Here is a 19406-nt window from a genome sequence, read left to right as displayed (position 1 = left end):
AAATTCCTCCTGTAAAAGTGATTGTTGTCTGGAGGGGTCTGCCATAAACCCCCATCCTCTTTTTTTATTTCCCATACTGCCTCAACTCAGAGAAATCACAGCATGATTTTACGTACAAATCCACAGGGGCTGCAAATCCATTCAGAAAAATAGTTTTAAAGGAAAGCCCCCAAAGCAAAGCATGATCCAGGACATTCAGCTTGGACATGAGTAATAAACCCACCAAAACATCCAAGTGGGTGGGAAGAGTGGGGAAGGGGTGGCACTGAGACAGACAAATTGCAGAAATAGATGGCTGTGGAACCTGCCTTGGCAAACCTTCTGAGCTGCAAATCCATCTGTTCCACATTAATCTCTCTCCACTGGGTTTCAGTCCAATCATCAATGCTGCTCTGAAACAGAAAGTACAGATAAAAGCACAGAAAGTACAGATTTGGTGAAGACAAGCTCCTGCCACAAACCAGATAAATGGATGCAGGGGCAAGCCCATCCTACAGCAAGAGTTCATGGGCCTAAATGTTTTCCTATACCACCATTACTTTTCAAATACACATAACAATCCATCTTCTCTAAATTCAACTCAAAGACCAAGCATGTTAACAGTTTAATGTTTCAGTATCTGATAAAAACATACCTGCACAGCTTCCTTGTGCTATCAGACACACACCCATACCCACAGGTAACATACAAACGAACCTGGGAGATTTTGGGAAGATGCCCTGCAACTCCTCCTGGGGGTGCTACCAACAAAATTACAAACTTAAGACCTAGTACACGTATTTTTAACCTTGCCTATGAAAGGCAGCATCTTGAGGGAAACAGAACCTTGCAAGACTGATTCCCCATACAGACCTGTACAGTGACTTTTCTGGACTCTTGCCTCTAGATTTGTAGAGCTTTCTAATGTACAGTTCTGAGTTGGATTTTATGGATTTCTGAATTTTTACTCAGTTACTTAAACTAACCAAGCAAGTTCTGGGTATTAAGAAAGCTCTAAAGGAAACTACAAAATTTGTTTTGCTTTGGGATTATCTTGAAATTGGTTGACTTGGGAACAGAGATATTTTCACTCTGGGTATCTTAAAACATAGCCACTATTATTTCAAAAACAAAAGGAATAGTAAAATCTTCAGTATTTAACTTTTTAAAATCCAAACTATAACACTCCTAGGATCAAATTAAAAATATAACATTCAAATATAGTCTAAATTTATAAGTAATTTTAAGTAATTTTAAGAAAAACCTTACATTAATGTAAACATGAATATCCCACACTTTCTTGAGCAATTGCACTTTTCAACATTGTATCATGTGCTTGTAGCCTGGAATAGATACTTCAAATAGTTTTGTAGATAGATTCCCACATTAGAAACATTTCTTTTTCCAGCATCTCAAGCTCTTGATTTGCTGGAAGAGGGAAGGAGCACTCAAAGCACAGTTGTAGGGTATATTGAGCTTACTTAACCCGTCAGTGAAATCTATGGATCCTGCATATATGATTCAAGGTAAGAAAGCTGAGAGAATTGTGGCAAAGAGGCTACAAAGCTGCATTTGCATTGCCTCTGAAAGCACCCAAAAGCCTACAAATGACTCTGCATTGAAACCACAAAAGAAAAGCTGCATATAAAGAAGTTAATTCATGTTCTTGCATTCTTCAACTTATTAAAGCACTTCTTCCTAAAGTTGTATAAATGTTAACAAAGTCCCCTCATGAGGTTTTAAAAAAGAGCCACTTAATAGTCTACTTTAGGCTATTCTACTCAAGAGCACATTATGCTGTGTAAAGGAACATGAGAAAGTATTCAGAATTTTAATTTTTTTTTTTTTTGGTAAGCATATGCAACACTGGAAGAGAAACAAGAAACCTGAATTTGGTGGCACTAGAATTATAACAGCATTTTGAAAAAAAATCCCCAAACCCACAAATAAAACTCCCCAAAACACCAGTAAAACAAAAAACCCTCCAAAACAATGCCTCAAAAAAACCCAAAAACAAACAAAAAAGCCCAGCAAAACCCCAGAAGTTCCAACTCACAAATATTTTTAATGTGTACATTGAAATATCATTGACTTTTGTACTGAAATATTACAAGCAAATATGCTTTTCTGAGAATCCTCATCACCTTATTGAGATGAACATATGGATTTTCTACACCAAATGGAAAGGGAGCTTCCATTTTAAATCTTTCTCTGAATCCCATCTGCTTACCCATGAAGAACAGGTATTGACATTTGTCACTGATTATGCTCGTTCTTATTAAGAAAAACAGAGACAAAAAGGGCTGATCCCAGAATTCAATATATGTCAAGTAAAGTGCATTTTCTTCTGATTAACTGCAATGTCAGACACCTGAAGAGGAATTACTTTGTGCTACACTGACAGAGCTCTATTCCTCATGGCATCCTGTTCTTTGGGCAATTCCTGTTTAACAGAGTAACATTTTCTTTAAACAACAACAAAAAAATCACGCATGGTAGAAATACACCAGTAAAATGTGTATATTAACAGTGAGAATATCCCTGCATCTACTCATAAATAAGAAATTAGAGTGGATGAATTATTTAACCAAAACTATACCCTATGTTATAGCTTTTACTAGAATTTTTTAGAATTCATTTCATGGATTACTGGTAATTATAAACTACTTGAACTTAATACACTCAGTTATTTTAGGTATAATCACATAAAACTTCATTTTAATTATGTTGGGAATCTTCCACACAGTAAAAACAGTGAGTTCTACTCCTGCTGCAGTACCCACTTTCAAATATGTAAAGATGACCTGGAAGTAGCTTTCTCATTCCACAGATCTCCCCACAAAAAAAATTCAGTAAATCACATGAAAAAAAATTCCATCAGGATGAAAAATATACCTTGACATGTGGCTTTTGTCTGTAGCAAAAGTACAAGAAAGGGAAGTTCAAATCTGAATCACTTCAGAGTAACGAGAAAATCAGCTAAAGGTACACATCAAAAAATCCTACCAAAAATATTAGACCGGATGGGCACAGAAATAGAAATTTCACCATGGACTGGCAGTGCATATCCCAAAACAGACCAAATAAAGGTTTCTCATCTCTCATATGCAGATGCTGCTCTTAAAACAATCTTTTAATAAGTTCTTCTTTTAGTGTCAGTAAACACTATAGCTGTAGCGTTTTCCCATCTATTCCTCTCACCAGATTTTTTTTAATTCAGAAAAATTACACTTGCCACTCATAAAAATTATAACTGGGAGGGGTGTGGGGCAGAATATATAGAGAAAAAGGTGGCTGAGGATGTCTGTAAGACAGCACCACATAACAGCCACCAAATTCTACCTTTTGAAAACGTATTTGAACGGTCCCAAACTACTGCTGCCTGTGATATGAAAGGCAAGGAAGTTTAGATTGGATATTAGGGAAAAATTTCTTCACTGAAAGGGCTGTCAAGCAACACAACAGGCTGTCCAGGGAAGTGGTGGAGTCACCATCCCTGGAATATTTAAGAGCCACGTAGATGAGGCAGTTAGGGACATAGTTTAGTGGTGGGCCTGGAAGTGCTGGGTTCAAGGTTGTGTTTGATGATATTAGGGGTCTTTTCCAACATGAATGATTGCATGATTCTGTAAAAATATGTGAGACTTAAGATTTTAAGACTCTTTCATACCCTAGAAGATTACTGTCATTTTTTGACTGTGAAATCAAAGACAAACATCAGTTACATATTTAGTTACAGTTCTAAGTAGACACCTTAGGATCAAAATTCACCATCAGGAGTTGGTTTTGAGGATTATGCCTAATTTGGTTTAAATTAAACTGACAAATTTAATCCACATGAACATTCCACTTACTGTAGGTCTGATCTTCATACTGCTCAACAGATTTTAACTTCTCCACATATTTCCAAGAAATAAAGGTATTTTCTGGACTTTCTAAGAAGGACTTTCTAAGTGGACTTTCTGCAAGGCAAAAACCCACACCCAACCAGTTTTTTTTTCTTTTACTGATGAACAAATGCTGGTGGAAAGTTTTAGTGTCCCTCTCCTTGCATGTTATTAGTTATGTCAGTTTTCAATGTTGGACTTGGTACTACACAATAATTTAATTCATGTGTGTCTAAAGCTCTCACTGGAGCTTCCATCCTCTGAGCTCCCACCTGAAAGCATGTTTGCTTGGGATCAGGACAAGAGGAAGGGACAGAGCACCGTTTTCAAACAACTTGGATGTCTGGGTCCCCCATAAGTATCTTTGAAAATTTGTCCTCATACAAGAATAAAACTCTTTATAGACTCCGATGAAAAATAGGACCAAAATGTCTGTACTTGTTCCTTCAGTTCTTTAGAATATTTTACCTTTCCCAAAGTAACCAGCATATTTTTGTTAATGATTTAATTATAACCTCCTCCTAATCCCCCTAATTATTAGAATATAAATTAAAGTATTATGAACCAGCAGGAAAATGCACTTTTATTTTTGCGTTGTTCAATACCTTTTTAATGTGTTCATCGTGTTCGTTTGCAGTTATCTAGTTCTTCACTAAACAATTGCAATGAAATACTGCAATTTGGGCTAATTATCTTCTCAGACAGGGTTTTTTCAGAAAGCTTCCAAGATTGCTGAAAGTTTGAAATGAAAATAAAAAGAGAAAAAAAATCAAGCATCAGAGAAGGCAGTAGAGTTCTCTTTCTGTAATAATCTGAACATGAAATCTCATCCAAAATATTTCTGAAGTGCAGAGACTGGCACTGAGCCAAGCTGTACTATTGGTATGCGTTATGTGCTTACCAACAAACCACATATTTCTAAATATGATCTCAAATTGTCCCCAACAGATGAATTCTAGAATGCTAAAGAATTACAGATTAGCTCAGATCCTAAAAAGTATGGAACTAGGCTTTCCAGATCTAGACATATACCCCGCACTCTTGATACTTTCTAAATCACAGAATGACAGAATATTCTGAGTTGGAAGGGACACAAAGATCGAGTCCACCTTCTAAGTGAAATTCTATCCTGTACTTTTCCTACTTGTTTGTTTTCTCCCCTTTTTTTCCCTCAGATATATTCTCTCCCATAAGTCACTAGGCTCTTCCTCCTGAGTCTCATAAAAATTCCAAGTCTTACTTGTAAGCTAATGTTTTCTAGAGAAGAAAAAAGCACCTACTCCTGTAAAAGCTTACCAAACAAGTGGCAAGCAGAAGTGATTTCTTTAAGTTGCCTTCCACTGTCATTGGTACGTGTAAAGTTTAGACAAGTTATCAGCCTCTTGAAAGAGTAGATGTAATAATGTATATATTGTCTGAAATCAGTGAGAAAATAAGTTTGGAAAGAAATAGGGTAAACATTAAATGCAAGACACTAATTTAATTGCTAACAATGCCAGAAGTGTCTACCTAAGGAAAATTCATTTATTCAAAATTAGTAGCTAAATATTCATTATTATTGCCTTATACCTACAACTAATTTGCAATACTCTGCCGCAGTTTGAGTGTAATACAGTGTCATAGAAATGTACATCTAAAAGTGACTTCAAGAGTAATTAGAACACGTTCCTGCTCCAAGAAGAGATTTGCTATACCTATGCAATTTGCAAAAAGGTTTTTCTAGCTCTCCCTGGAAGATTTCTCAGTAATGAAGAGCCTGTCACCTCCTCTGGCAATCTGTTCTAGCAATTCATTATGCTTGGCATAAAGTGGTTTTCTCAGTCATCATACTTGAACCTTATACACTTTAAATTAAGTTCAGTATCCTCTGCATGTAGAGAATAGACTACTTCCTTCCTAAATGTAGAAATCTCTATTGTATTTGAAGATTTATGCCTGTTGTCTCTCCTCTTCTTCAGCCTCAATGAATATCAACAGATCCTTTTTCCTGAAGTGTAATGTCTGAGCACAATACTCTGCTAGAGGCATCATCAAGGCTGATTGAAATGTGAGATTTCACATCCTTGTGCCTTTCAGGACAACCACTCATTTGAACACTTACATACCTCTTTAAACATAAAGAGATAACATGATAACATGTTACCTCTTAATAACATGACTTCACTTACTCACGTTCAACATATGACAATACGTAAATCATATTAAGAACATATTAATCAGTTCCTTCCTATCTTATTATTCCTGTGTAAGAATAATACATGCTCCTATGTGCTACACTGGATGGAGAGCCTGGACACACCTGCCATCCATGGATTCTCTGAACCTCATGCAAAAAAATGCAAAATACTGTATGCTAGTGAGCTGAAAATCTCGCTGTTTCTTGAATTGCATTTTAGATCTGGCTTTAGCTACAGGTTAACTTCTGGAAGGAACCTGCAGTCAGAACATCACTAAAGCAAGAATAGAATCAGAGAACATGGTTTGATTCCCAGCTGCAATATATAAGTCAGTATTTCAAGGCATTTGAGTCACAAATAGCTTAGCTAAAGCTGTAATTTAAGCAATGAACAAAACTATCTTCCTAATTATAAATAAACAGTTTCATGTATATGGCTACTGGCTTTGAACACAGATTCTAAACTAGAACAGTCATGAAGTCCTACAGAAAACTGAGGCAATATATCTGTCAAGATCCAATGTTTTGGCTTTAAAATCAGTATAATTATCTTCAATCTCCTGTAATGTTAAAAAAAGGAGAAAAAAGTATAAAAATGCATGTTTTTCCAATGGCAGAAAAATCTGACGGATGCCATATGGTAGTGTTAAACACACAGCTCACCTCTGCCACTGATCACACTTCTGAGACTTTTCAGCGCTGTTTTAAACAACAAGCAATGATTGATACTGCTAACAGTGATAGTTGTTTTGGGGGTTTTTTAAACAAAAACAGAGTTAGCTGCTAAAGCATTTTCCGAGAAATACAGATTGAGTTTGAATTACAGTTTAGGATATAATGCAAGTGTACCACTGCAAAATCAATACATGTGTATACTAGGGACACCTTTGTTTAAGAAGCATAGTGAGAGGGATAGGCATCTACATTGCCCCTTACTTTGATACTGTTTCATCCTTTTAACCCTCCTGTTAAATAAATATCTTCTCAACAGGTTTTCACAAAACCAAATTATGCCTATGTAGTGTCATTAAGAAGGTTATTATGCACATCAGACTTCAGCTACTCAAACACTTGAAGTCAACTCACTAAGTAAACAGTATCTTTTGACTCTGAATCATTGTTACATTTAATTAGGGAATCTTAATCCATGGCTACCATGTATCAGGCAACAGAACAAGTCATTTTCTACAGCACAGATGTACTCATACTCAAGGTAATTAACCATGTTCACAGATAAGGACTTTTGGAAAAATAATAGCAGGGCAGAAAATAGAGGTGCATACTAATGCAAGCTCATGTTGGCTCCAAAGGGAGAGCTCCAACATCATCTCCTTTTTTCCATTAGCAACATAAACAACAACATGCAACATGTATATGTAAATCTACACTTGTTACTTTACTAAATATGTTAAACATTAATCACTTCTGAGATTTTTTTTTCTTTGCAGCTTGTCTGCATCTCTTTTCGGTTGCAAGCCACTTGAAAAATAAATAAACAAATAAATAGAAGTATCAGTAGCCATGGTGGACATTTAAATAAAAACCCAGCATTTCTGAATAGGCTTATCAAATTAACTTGTTTATTTAAAAATCTTCTTCCTTTCTAACTCCATCCATCCCTTAACTAACATCAATTTTGTTTGTTTGAGGTTTTTTTAAATACACAGCAAAAGCCTACTCATATACACAAAACCCATGACAGGATGAACTACTGCACTTCTCCAAGACAAATAAAGGAATTTAGGTATAGTTCTGTGGCTAAATTAGAAAATATTTTCTTTTAGAGGTGCACGTATTTAACTCACCAAGAATCCATTTAAGCCACTAAGTCTGAGAAGACAACATTTGTGCCCTGAAACCTAAGCATCCTCTGATCCTCTTTGGGATCAGACCCCCCCAGTCACACCACAAACCAGATCATTGCTCTGTTCAGGTTTTCAGGCAATTCCACTCACATTTTAGCCAAACACATTCCTGCCTTTCTAGAAGCATGTAAGGCTTGTTCCTGGAAATATGTGGACCCTATTCATATATCATGCACTTAACAGCACAAACCTTCAAGCTTCTAACAAATAAATTAACTGTAAGATGACAGCTATTGTCTGATAAAGATCTGGATTAGGACTGTAAAACCCAAAGGCAAATAGTTTCTGAAGAACCTGCAACATAAATATTTTATTGGTGACAGTAAAACCAGTGCAGTAATTGGTGCTTGGTATTTCACCTGTACCTCTTCTGTCAACACTAAATCTGCATGCATGAGGAAGAATGGCTCAAACTTGAAAACTAATATTCATTGACTGTGCTTTACCTGGCAATAAGCTGGAAAGTCAGCAAATTTACAATGCAGAATGCTCATTCAGAACTGTGCTAAAGGGCTGCTTTTGTTCTGAGTCACTAAGGAAGCACTCATCACCTCAAAAACTGCCCTCTTACAGTCTACATCAGGCCAAATTGTTGAACCCTGCAGAGCAGCTTAAAATTGACTTTCAAGCATGTCACCAAATTTGTGTTTATATACTGAGCATACAGGGAATCCTCTAGAGGTAAAGGCAAGACTGGGTAAGCTGCACACAGACCTCAGGAGGGGTGTCTTGAATCCATATCTGCCACAGACAAGGCTGGTTCAGAGAAGAGAGAAAAAAGGCAGCAGTAGGTCACTGCTGCCATTCACTTCTCCTTTCTGAGGCAGCTTTGTGCAGGGATCAGCAGGAATTTACTGTGAACCATAAGGGATTTTAACAGGAGCAATGAAATTCAGAAGTACAGTAGAGAGAGTCCTGACCCCAAGACATGGAAAGCTCTGCCACAGATTAGAAAAAAGTACCAGGATTTTAGTCCAAAGGCATTAGCAACTTTACAAGGCTTCTGCATGAACTAAGCATGTGCCATTCATTTAGTTTAGATCTCGTTTATAATCATTCCTCTGGGTTTTTAATAACCTAGATTAAGATACATACTTGCAAAAAAGATCAGTGTATGCACACAGAGAATACTTCCTACTCAATCTAATGGAACAGTAAATATCTATATTCTGCTAATCCTTTCCTTATAAGTATCATTATTATATGTTTTATCAAATTATTTTTGTTATTTATCATTTTAAAAACTTTAATATTTGTGTCTGCTCCCAAATTTTGCCTGTTTAAGTAATACCTTACCAAAAAAAAAGCATTCCTCACACATGCAGCAATCTCTCTCCTTAGCACACTGCCAAAATTGCCACAGAGCAGATCCAAGCTCCTGGAGACCAGCAGAGCTCACAGCCCACCTTCTAATGGTCTGCATCTGGGCAAACCCAGCAGCCTCGTGGGTACACAGGTGCCAGGAGCACAGGGAAATGGCAGGGAAACAGCCAGGAGAATTCCTTTCTGGATCAGGATAGTGGAGAAGAGAGTCATCCCAGGGCACCCATTACATCTGCACCTGGAGCTGGACACACCTGGGCTTCACCAGCCCCCTCTTCAAGGGGAATTTAATCAATGTCTCCCCGCTCTGCAAAGCTGCAGGGTAAAAATGAAGGAGACAGAATTTGGCTGCCCTCCTGCCAGCTAAGTGCTCTAGCCAGCAGGCAGTAAAGCCAACTACATAATATGATAGAGTACTTCTTTGCTTGAATTTGTGTTAAAAGGAGATCAAATCCTTCCAAAAACCTAATTTTACAAGTTCATAGATATTTTTACAATGAACTAACACCAAAATCTTGAAAATTACAAGAAAAGGTGTCTTAAAAAGCAATGAACAAAACTATCTTCCTAATTATAAATAAAAAGTTTCATGTATATGGCTACTGGCTTTGAACACAGATTCTAAACTAGAACAGTCATGAAGTCCTACAGAAAACTGAGGCAACATATCTGTCAAGATCCAATAAATATTCTGTTTTATTTTAAAGATATACCATGACTGCTGGTGAGCATAGTGTTATTTAAGCTTTTATTGCAAGACACTTCTATAAACCAATATTTTAAAAACATTCTCTATCTTTTAAGTAGAATCAACTGATTTTGTATCTGCACCAGAACTGCATGTTAATTGCATCTTAACACTCAGGGAAAAAAGCTTACAGAACTGACAGTTCTAAATATTATATGTGAAAAAGTGACCTTTTATCTTTTTCTTTTCTTTTTAGATTTTGGGCAATGTTGCTGGGATATTTTGTTTTACTTTATCCAAATTTATTTTATTCACTAAAATTTTGTTTATCCACTCAAAACCTTTGGCAAAAGCCATCTGAATGTGTCTCCACACACGACACCTGATCAGGAAACACAAATCTAAACTTAAGAAAATTAATTTCTGTCTTAAAGAACAAATGGTAGACACTGTACCTAGCTGCATTGGAAGCCTGTCTCATGCCTCTCTAGTTCAATTCAGCACTATAACATTCCCAGAGTCAAAACTCCAAGTTTACAGATACTTCGAATAAATAAGGAAATAATGGTACAATGGTACGATGTTAACATATTGCTGTAACCTAAAGGATTGTATATTATCTTTCTGAAGAGCTTTACAGAAACTATTCAGTAATTCTGCTCACTTTAACTATGCCCCTTGAGTCCACCAAAAAACAGTTTTTTCAGTTTTTGAAATTGCAACATAATGATGGAAATTTCCTCAATCACATTAATTAAAATTAATTAACCGCTACAAAAAAGTCAGTAACAAACTTATGCTTGAGATAGTCTTTGCAATTTGATCTTTTCCCTTCTGGTTTAGCAGAATGAGCAGTTAAGCCTGTGCTGTCTTAAGTAATTTCTATGAATGAAAAGGTGAAGGAGCAACAGATATTTCCAGCAAGGCTTCATCCTGGTTGATTCACTTCCAGACTTAAAACACAAGTGGAAATGAATTGCCCCATGGAGCATACACATTTAACTCCATTTCAACTTCAGCAGATTGAGTTAAAAAAGACCTAGATGAAAAAGAGCAAGTACTCCTGAACACGTACTTTCATGCATAAACACATGGTTTATTATAGTAACAGAAAATGCTGCTATGAAAATTAAACTTAAATCTTTCCCAGAGGAATAAAATTGAACACACTTTAGCCTCTTTAGTAACAGTGCCAAATTAATTTCTATGGTCTCTGATTTCACTCGAATGAAGTAATTGTTTTATGCCCCAAAGGGATGAAAATAATTTTTCCCTTGTATGTTTAGAAATCAGAATAGCTATTCTCCCTAGCAGCAAACCAGTCATGAGTTCCCCAAGCAGACCCCTGGTCACTGCATACCCCTTGTCTCACCACTGTCATCTACAGACTTCCCTCAGCCCTGGCACAGGGCAGGGCTCTCTGTTGCCCCCCTGACTGTGCAGAACCAGCAAGGGCTCCTTCACGTGCAATGGCTGTGCACGACGTCTCTGACGGGCACCAGCTGCCACCTTTGTGAAACTGCTGGCACAGGATGCTCTTCCCAAGCACCCACAGCTCCCCCACCCACCAAAAGAACCTCAGCCTGTTCTCATGACAGTCAGCCAAGATCCAACACATTCACCCCAAATCCCTTCCACAGATTGTGCTGGTGGGCACTGTCAGACGCGGTAAGATTGGGTTTCTTGCTCTCAGATAGTAATTTAAGGGGTGGCATGGAGCAGCACACTGTCTCAATAATTGCAGAGGTAAAGTACATAATTTTCCAGCTTAGATCCCAAAAGTTGGCCTCACATTTCCTAGAAGGGCATGGGTCCAGAGGAGGGCCACAAAGATGCTTAGAGCCTCTGAGAAGAGGCTGTGAGAATTGGGATTGTTCAGGCTGGAGAAGAGAAGACTCTGAGGATACATTATCAGAGCCTTTCAGTACTTAATGGGGACTTACAAGAAAGATGTGGACAAACTTTTAAGCAGGGCTTGTTGCTACAGAACAAGGGATAATAGTTTTACACTAAAAGAGAGTAGACTTAGACTATGTTTTAGGAAGAAGTCTTTTTTAGTATAAGGGTGGTGAGACACTGAAGAGATTGCCCAAACAAGTTGGGGGTGCCCCATCCCTGGAAATGCTCAAGACCAGGTTGCATGGGGCTCTGAGCACCCTGATCTAGTTGAAGATGTCCCTGCTAATCACAGGAGAATTGGACTATGTAACCTTCAAAATTCCATTCAAATTCAAACTATTCTATGATTCTGTAATTCCAATCAGCTGCCAGTCCTGTCTCCCACTACAACTGCTTCCAGTTTCAGTAAAGAACAATAAAAAAGCCCCAGGAGAAGGAATCAAAAACTATGGCTGCTCCCATCCTACACAGCTGGCTAAATACAATAATAGACAAATATTCTGCCTTTCTTTCCTGACCTCAGATTTTTCATTTTCCCTTGCTTAAAGGCAGAGATTTAAAAAGAGAAATGGAGTTCTGTCTTATCCAAGGACTAGCCTAAAAAACTACAATTTTTTTAGCTATAAATAGATGAGTCCTTAGTCCTTAGAGGCAGGTGCCATGCTCAGGAGAAAACTCAAACCATGGGCTGCATGTGGAGACCAGAACTTTACTAAGGCAGCTTCCAAAACCCTAAGAAGTGGTGGATTTAGGAATCACCCTTGCAATTCTTCATAATGCTATTACTAGTCTGCTCCTTGCACAGCATGTGACGTTCTCATCCTGTTCAACACTCTTAACTCTCCTCAGTGCACTGTGATTTTGTGTTCTGGATATTAGAAACCTGACCCTTGCTGTCTGCATGGCTGAGAATAGCCCATATTTCTGAGATACTGTATTCATCCAACAGCAGAGATAATAAGCCATACCTCAATCCTCAGTGAGCTTTTAGGGAACATATCAAATCTTGAAAACAACATCTCAGATGTGAAATCCCATGGTTTAAATTCCTTGGCACAGGCAAAGTAACTCTCCAACAAGTTTCTGTGATTAAAGAATAAATCCTTAAAGCTTTTTTAGGTAGTTTTATCTGTTTTCACATACTCTAATGCTTCTTTGGTTTCTTCTTTGAAAAGATTTTTGGTGAAAGATACAATCTAGACTAGAATGTAAATAAATGAACCACAGAAAAAATTTAAAAGTTACTTTTCAAAATGTAGTCATGGCATCAGTCATAAAATTACTTTTCAATTTATATATAAACAAAAATCCCAACATGTATTATATTTTAAAATTTTTAACTCTAATTATTCAAGTTTTATAATTATCTCGTAATGCAATGCTCACTTTTGAGGTGCTCCCAGAGCGCCCACAACCTGCCCAGCTAGACTGACTCTTAGGTATCACCTTGTGTATGTACAGTGAACATTCAGAAAATAGCACAGTAAAGAGAGTTCCTTCCTCTCAGTAAAAGTGATATTGGAAATTTATTCACCTGTTTGACATAACACTGCCATAGCTTTTGGGTACTAATTCTCCTGTGGCACATATTGTGCCAACAAATACAGGAATGTCAATATGAGTTCTCTAGATTTTATCATTTAGTAAACTTGCAGAAGAGGGCTTCCCCAACCCCAGAATCAAACGTAGCACACATGCATATATAGTGTGTAATTCTCCTACTTCCTGACCAATAAAATTCTCTAGAACTGTGAACCCTACACAATGTCTCTGCTTGCCAGCATTTACAAGTGCTCAGGCCCCCAGCAGTCCACTTGGTTTCAGTGGAAGCATGGGGAAAGCTTATTGACCACAAAAAATGCCTCAAGGCAGGTCATTCACAGCTTGTTTGCGAAGCCCATATTTTCTTGGGTTGCGCAGCTCTTACCAGCATTTTGAAATTCACAAACAGAAATACCTATTAAGAGATGTGATAAGAAAAGAAGCAGCAAACTTATACCAACAAAGCAGAGTAAGGAGCAGCAACCTATCCTGGAAAGGTTATATGGCTTCTAGAGAATTTGTTTCTATACAAGAAGCATATTTTGTATTTAACTGCACAGTGCCTGTATGTCTGATGCCTATCTGATAATTATTTATTCATCTTATCTTCAATTTAATAATCTAAAACTGTTTGAAAGTATCTGTAATATAATTTTAGTGTTTATTAAGCAGCTAAAAGACAGACTAGGTCCATGTCTTTTTAAATAGCATCCTGTGTATCAAGTAACATTTATTTATTAGGTACTTTGGTGGTTTACAACCCTTACTTGAAGCTACCTGAGCAACAAGTAGGTTGTGACTTACTACATACATAAACACAAAGTATACATCTCACTCACACAACCCTTACCATCTTCTATTTCCTGGAGAACATCCTGAAAAGCTGGGTAACAGCTGCTTTCTTTGGCTTTTAAGATATTAAGAATTGTTTTTTTAAATCCAGACAACACTGAAACTATAATTTTACAAATGAGAAAGAAAACAATTGAAGATCATGGTTGCCTGTCAAAAATATACAGTTTACAAGTACACTCAGAGAATTGATGAATAAATATGTCCCAAGCCTACTACCAAATAAAGACTGATAAATGCTGGCTGAAATCCTTAGAAAGGTTTAAAAACTGGGGAATGAACTGGATTCTTCACAATTCTCACTCACCTGGCATCATGGCATCAAAACACTGTGAATAACAAGCATGGAAAAAGAAGAGGTTTAAACATAGCTCCCAACAATTTGGAAAGTAAGTAACCTTGCCTATTATTTTAAATTAAAAAGAGCTATTTTGCTTGTAGCAAGCTATGATTGTTATCATTAATCAACATTGTCTCATTCATGGCCAGATTTGGCAATAATTTCCTGAATATAAATTTCATTCTCCAACTCATTTTCTCCAGAGTGTGAGAAATGTCATGGGAAGAAATTTAGAAGAGATGGACAACAACAGAATCCCTTACAGCTGTTTTAACCCCTTAACACTAACTTACTCTTATATTTAACTCAGTCTTTCTTTTGTAATTTATACAAGCCCTGCTTACTTTGGGAAACCACTATAAACTATTTGCAAAAACAAAACAAGATAAAGTTGTTTTGATGCCTCATTTTTCAAAGTGCATAGAGAAAGGCAATCCAAAAAAAAAAGCTCTCCTTGATGCTTGCAGAAATATCTGAAGTCTCTTACTTGTTTATTTTTAAATGAAAGTTTGTCTTTTCTTGCTTTGCAGAAGTTCAGCTCAGTTTGGAGGCCTGTATGGAGACCATGCAGCAGAAGAAGAGCAGAATCCTTTCTCACAGTGTCAGGAATCTGCTGTGACCAGCATAGACTCAACTGCATGCAGCAGTGTCCTGGAATTAGAACCTTGTCTGCAAAATACAAAAACAGCCCCTGAATACTAACTCATGACAGCACAGAGCCCTCCATCCCCATTCCTATAAGCACTTTAAGGATGAATGACACTGAAATTCAGAATTTAGTTTAGAACAAGATTTTAAAAAAATCCTGAAGACAGAGCCAAAAGACTGTTTATAAAGACACAGATCATATTTCAGCTGTATTTATTAATCAACACCATGCCCAAACACCCTCTCAAAATCATTGGCTGAAGATCCTTTGAATGGTTCCTTGTAGTTATTCCAGAAGTGAAAAAATCTGCATTTTACTATTTAATTTCTTAATGTTATGTGGTAATTTGTTTTTCTGAATAAACATAAGAGTTAACATAAACCTAAAATATGAAATTGATCTTATTTACTATATTTTATTACACTTTGGCAGTGTTTACAAATAGAGAAATTATAAATACACAGCAAAGCATTTTAATAAAATATTTATGGAGCATTAAAGCTTACATTCTGCTCCACAGATTATTTTTTCCCTTTCACTTAAGCCAATTCATCAGTTCTGCCTCAGTTTTAGCTGAGTTTTTAGTACTTACACTACTCTGCCTGGCACATCTACTTCACTGCTGTGACACAGAGCAGGGAGCTGACCCTGGCCAGAGCCTTCAGATCATTTTTTATTGTGACAGGATTATAAACCTCAGTTATTCAACAATTGATTATCAATCCTCTCTGTACACAGTCACTCCCAAACTGCAGTCAAATCTTAGGTTTGCTTGAGCTGTGAGCACTCTGGAGCACAGCCCATATTATTGCTGTCTCTACAGGTAAGAAAGTCACATCTGAATAATTAGTGTCACTCTTCTTTTTGATGCCATCCTTTGATATTAGTGTTAGAGTAATCAAAAACAATAAGATGCCTTTTATGATATGAGCTTAGCTCACATGAAATGCTCAAGGCAACAGAGAAGGGCAATCTATTGAAAATACATTTAAATGGTAATTCAAGAGAATAATCCTATTTTGTAGCCTGGAAGCATAGCTTCAACTGATTCCAAATTTTGATGACTCTAAAGAATGCTCAAGTCTTACCCTTGAGATTAATGAACCCAAAATATAAATTCCTGAAAATTCATATGTCAATATGACAAAAAAATTACACTTTAAAAAACACTTATTGTACCAAAACCATTTAAAATATTTTCAGTGTCAAATATCAAAATTGATAAATAACCTTTGAGTTACAGAATTCAGGGAGATGAACCCTTGCTATGAGCTCAGTTTTAGGGCACTGTGCAGCTAAAGTTGTGCTGCTACATCCATAATGCGTCCCTCTGATTCCTTTCTGTGCCAGTGACTTACAAAGAAGAAACTGGAAAATAACACAAAAGGAAGCAATAAGAAAAATAGTGGTGCAAGTCTGCTTTTGCATTGCTTACAAACTCGTGGTGCAGTTTAGCTTGTTTTGACAGAGAAGACATGAGCAGCACAAGAGCAATCTCAGCATAAATGAGTAACAATGGCAAAGCAACAGGTAAGCAAGTGGGCAAAAAATAAAATGGAGAAGCTAGGATGAAAACCACAACACTTCTATTGGTCTGTTTTAACCATCATCCTTCTCCCAAAATCTAATTTATTAGGGCCTGATAGAGTAACAAACAGCTTCTCCAGCACCTTGAAGCTCAGTTTCCGTCCCAGCCTGTCCCTGAGCACCAGCAGCTGCTCCAGGGCAGCAGAAGTCTGCTCTCCCAGAGCCCATCCTCCCCTCCTAAAAGCCTCCTGACATCTGTCATGCTGGTCAGTTCCCATCGCATCCATGAGGAGGGCATGCCTTACCCTGCTTGTGTGCTCCCTGGAGACTCATAAGGCAGACATTAATTTAACGAGTTCATTTGTGGCTTTATGAAGTAATTTATGCTTCCTTAACACAATAAGCTCCTTAACCTTCATGTCCTTCATAAATCTGATAGGGTTTGGACTTGCTCCAGTATGGAAAAAAGGAGCAAAAATGTCATTAGGAGGGGTTATTTTTCTGTTTTTGAACACTAAAGCCATGTTATGACATGTAACTACTGGATTTAAATACCAAAGTTATGAATTAAACTCCTTTTGTATATACTGAGTGAGCAGTAAATTAATGTCAAAACCTTTTATTTCTCTTCTAGTTTCTCCTTTGCAAAAGGTTGTAAGATATTTTAAAATAAAATTTTAAGCACTTTGTGATTACAAATATTTTGCTTTGGTTTGTTTTTTAAAATAACACAAACACATGGAAATTGAAAGTTATAAGATACAAACTTCAGAGGGTAATCTGGGAAATTCTGTCTTCCCTTTGCAGAATATGCTGGTCAAGTAAACTGCCACAATAGTGCTACAGATACCACTTGTGACACCCAAATCTTATATATTCGTGTCCCTAACATCAAACCAAGGAAAAAAGTAATCCCATTCTCATTTGAAGCAGAAACACCTAAGCCAGCTGAATGCCTGTATCAGTTGTCACAAAAATTAGCTTCCTTAATAAGTACAGATTTAGCAATGAACTGTGAACTTGGTCGTCAACTTCCTCTTCTCTTTATGCTTGTCACGATTTGCTCTGGGTATTTTTCTTTTTCCTACTAATCTTTGGAAAAAACCTTGACCTTTCCAAGCTGCCCAACAGTGGATTTCAGATGCATTCAGGTTGCTGTGCTAGGATTCTTTCTGCTTTGATGTTGATGGGAGTTTTGTCACGGGCTTCAATCGGGAGGAGATTTCCGTCTCGGCGGGGGAGTTGTGGTTCTATCCCTGCCCCTATTCATAACTGCTGCCTCTCAAGATCAAACTGAAAAGATAATGACCAGCCTGAAACCTGAACACTGCTAACAAAGTGCTAGCAGACAAAAAGAATACTTCTCATCTTCCTGTCATTGCCATTGGTACTTATACAAAATATCTGTAATACTGCAGCATAAATGGCACACATTTATTCCCTCCCTGAAAATTCATTTTCTTACATAAAAATGCAGAAGTGATAATTAAAAAACTCTGTGAAAACTGTTTGACTTTCCTGGTCTTAAATTTGGGTTTTCCCAAGCAGAGTTATGGACATGAATCACTACATTCCTCTCCCTCTGCCAAAATTTGGACCTGTATACGTACATCAGAAAATTTTCCATGGGACTGGAGTATTTACATTTAAAAACATGTTATTTTGATGAGTCAAACCTTCTCAAAATTTTGGAAAAGAAACCCAAAATGTCAAGATGAGGACCAGAGGCATGACTTGGGGGCAAGAAAGAACAGTACAAAACCTTTAATCCATGATGTTGCCTTTTTGTACTGAATGTAAATCCACTGTTGCTACAATGCAGAGTTTCCAAAGCCATTTTAAGTGAAATTTTATTGCAAAGGTAGGAGTCTGGTCTGGTTTGCAGTGTCTCTCTCTCCTTTTTCTTCAAAGTGTTCATGCAGAGTCAGTTGAAAAGTTGAAAACTAAATACTTCATGTTAGTCCCAAAACATTTACAACAAAAAAATTACCCTGAACATTTTGTACTTAGTCCTAATTCTAAGTGTCTTCTAAATATTGTTAATAAAGCAAGAGATTTCTAAAGATATTTATGACATGTACACTAAAAGAAGGTGCTTTTTTAAAAAGAAAACCTTATAGAAGAAATTGTTTTTATAGTTTAACCCTAATAACTCTTACGTGACACATTGTGAAATCTTGTATACAAATCTCTTCCGATTTACACTTCAGAAGCAGCACCAATTCTAGGCAGACTCATGCAAAATTAAATATTCCTTCTATTATTACCTTCTTATGAGCTTTCCTCCTTTATGAGCTGTAAAAGTCTTTCATCTTGCAGCTTAATAAACTGCTTTTACATCATGTTGTCACCAGAGAGCTGATGGGAGGTGGTGATTCCTCGTGCGCCCAGCTCTGGTGTGGCAGCTCCACAGGCAGCAGAGGCAGTCGGTCACCACTGCCCACGGGGGAAGTGACTCACGCCTCATCCCTCACCATGACGTGCACTGGATGAGAAGTACATCACTTTGCACTCTGCTGGGGATGGCTCTGGAGACTGGAGCACAAAGAAAAATATATCTTTCATGCAGTAAACAATTCAGATGACAGCAGTCACATCCATTATACAAAAGGCAACAGAAAGAAAGGAAGAGTGACATGCTAGACAGAACCAAGCCTCCAGCAACAAGTCACTTCTGAT

General features: G+C 37.2%; 1 long non-coding RNA gene across 1 annotated transcript; it reads right to left on the bottom strand.

Annotated features, from left to right (window-relative positions):
* Nucleotides 1-308: 308 nt before the first annotated feature.
* LOC134416391 (uncharacterized) lies at nt 309-19262 on the bottom strand. Its single transcript, XR_010027258.1, has 5 exons — nt 18995-19262; nt 15039-15220; nt 12786-12900; nt 4472-4598; nt 309-392 (listed from the first exon to the last, which is right to left on the bottom strand). It is a non-coding gene; the product is annotated as an uncharacterized LOC134416391 (long non-coding RNA).
* Between the last annotated feature and the right edge of the window lie 144 nt (nt 19263-19406).

The sequence above is a fragment of the Melospiza melodia genome, chromosome 1 (assembly GCF_035770615.1).
Source record: "Melospiza melodia melodia isolate bMelMel2 chromosome 1, bMelMel2.pri, whole genome shotgun sequence".
In the NCBI taxonomy this organism is placed as follows: Eukaryota; Metazoa; Chordata; class Aves; order Passeriformes; family Passerellidae; genus Melospiza; species Melospiza melodia.
This window is presented reverse-complemented; position numbering and strand designations above follow the sequence as displayed.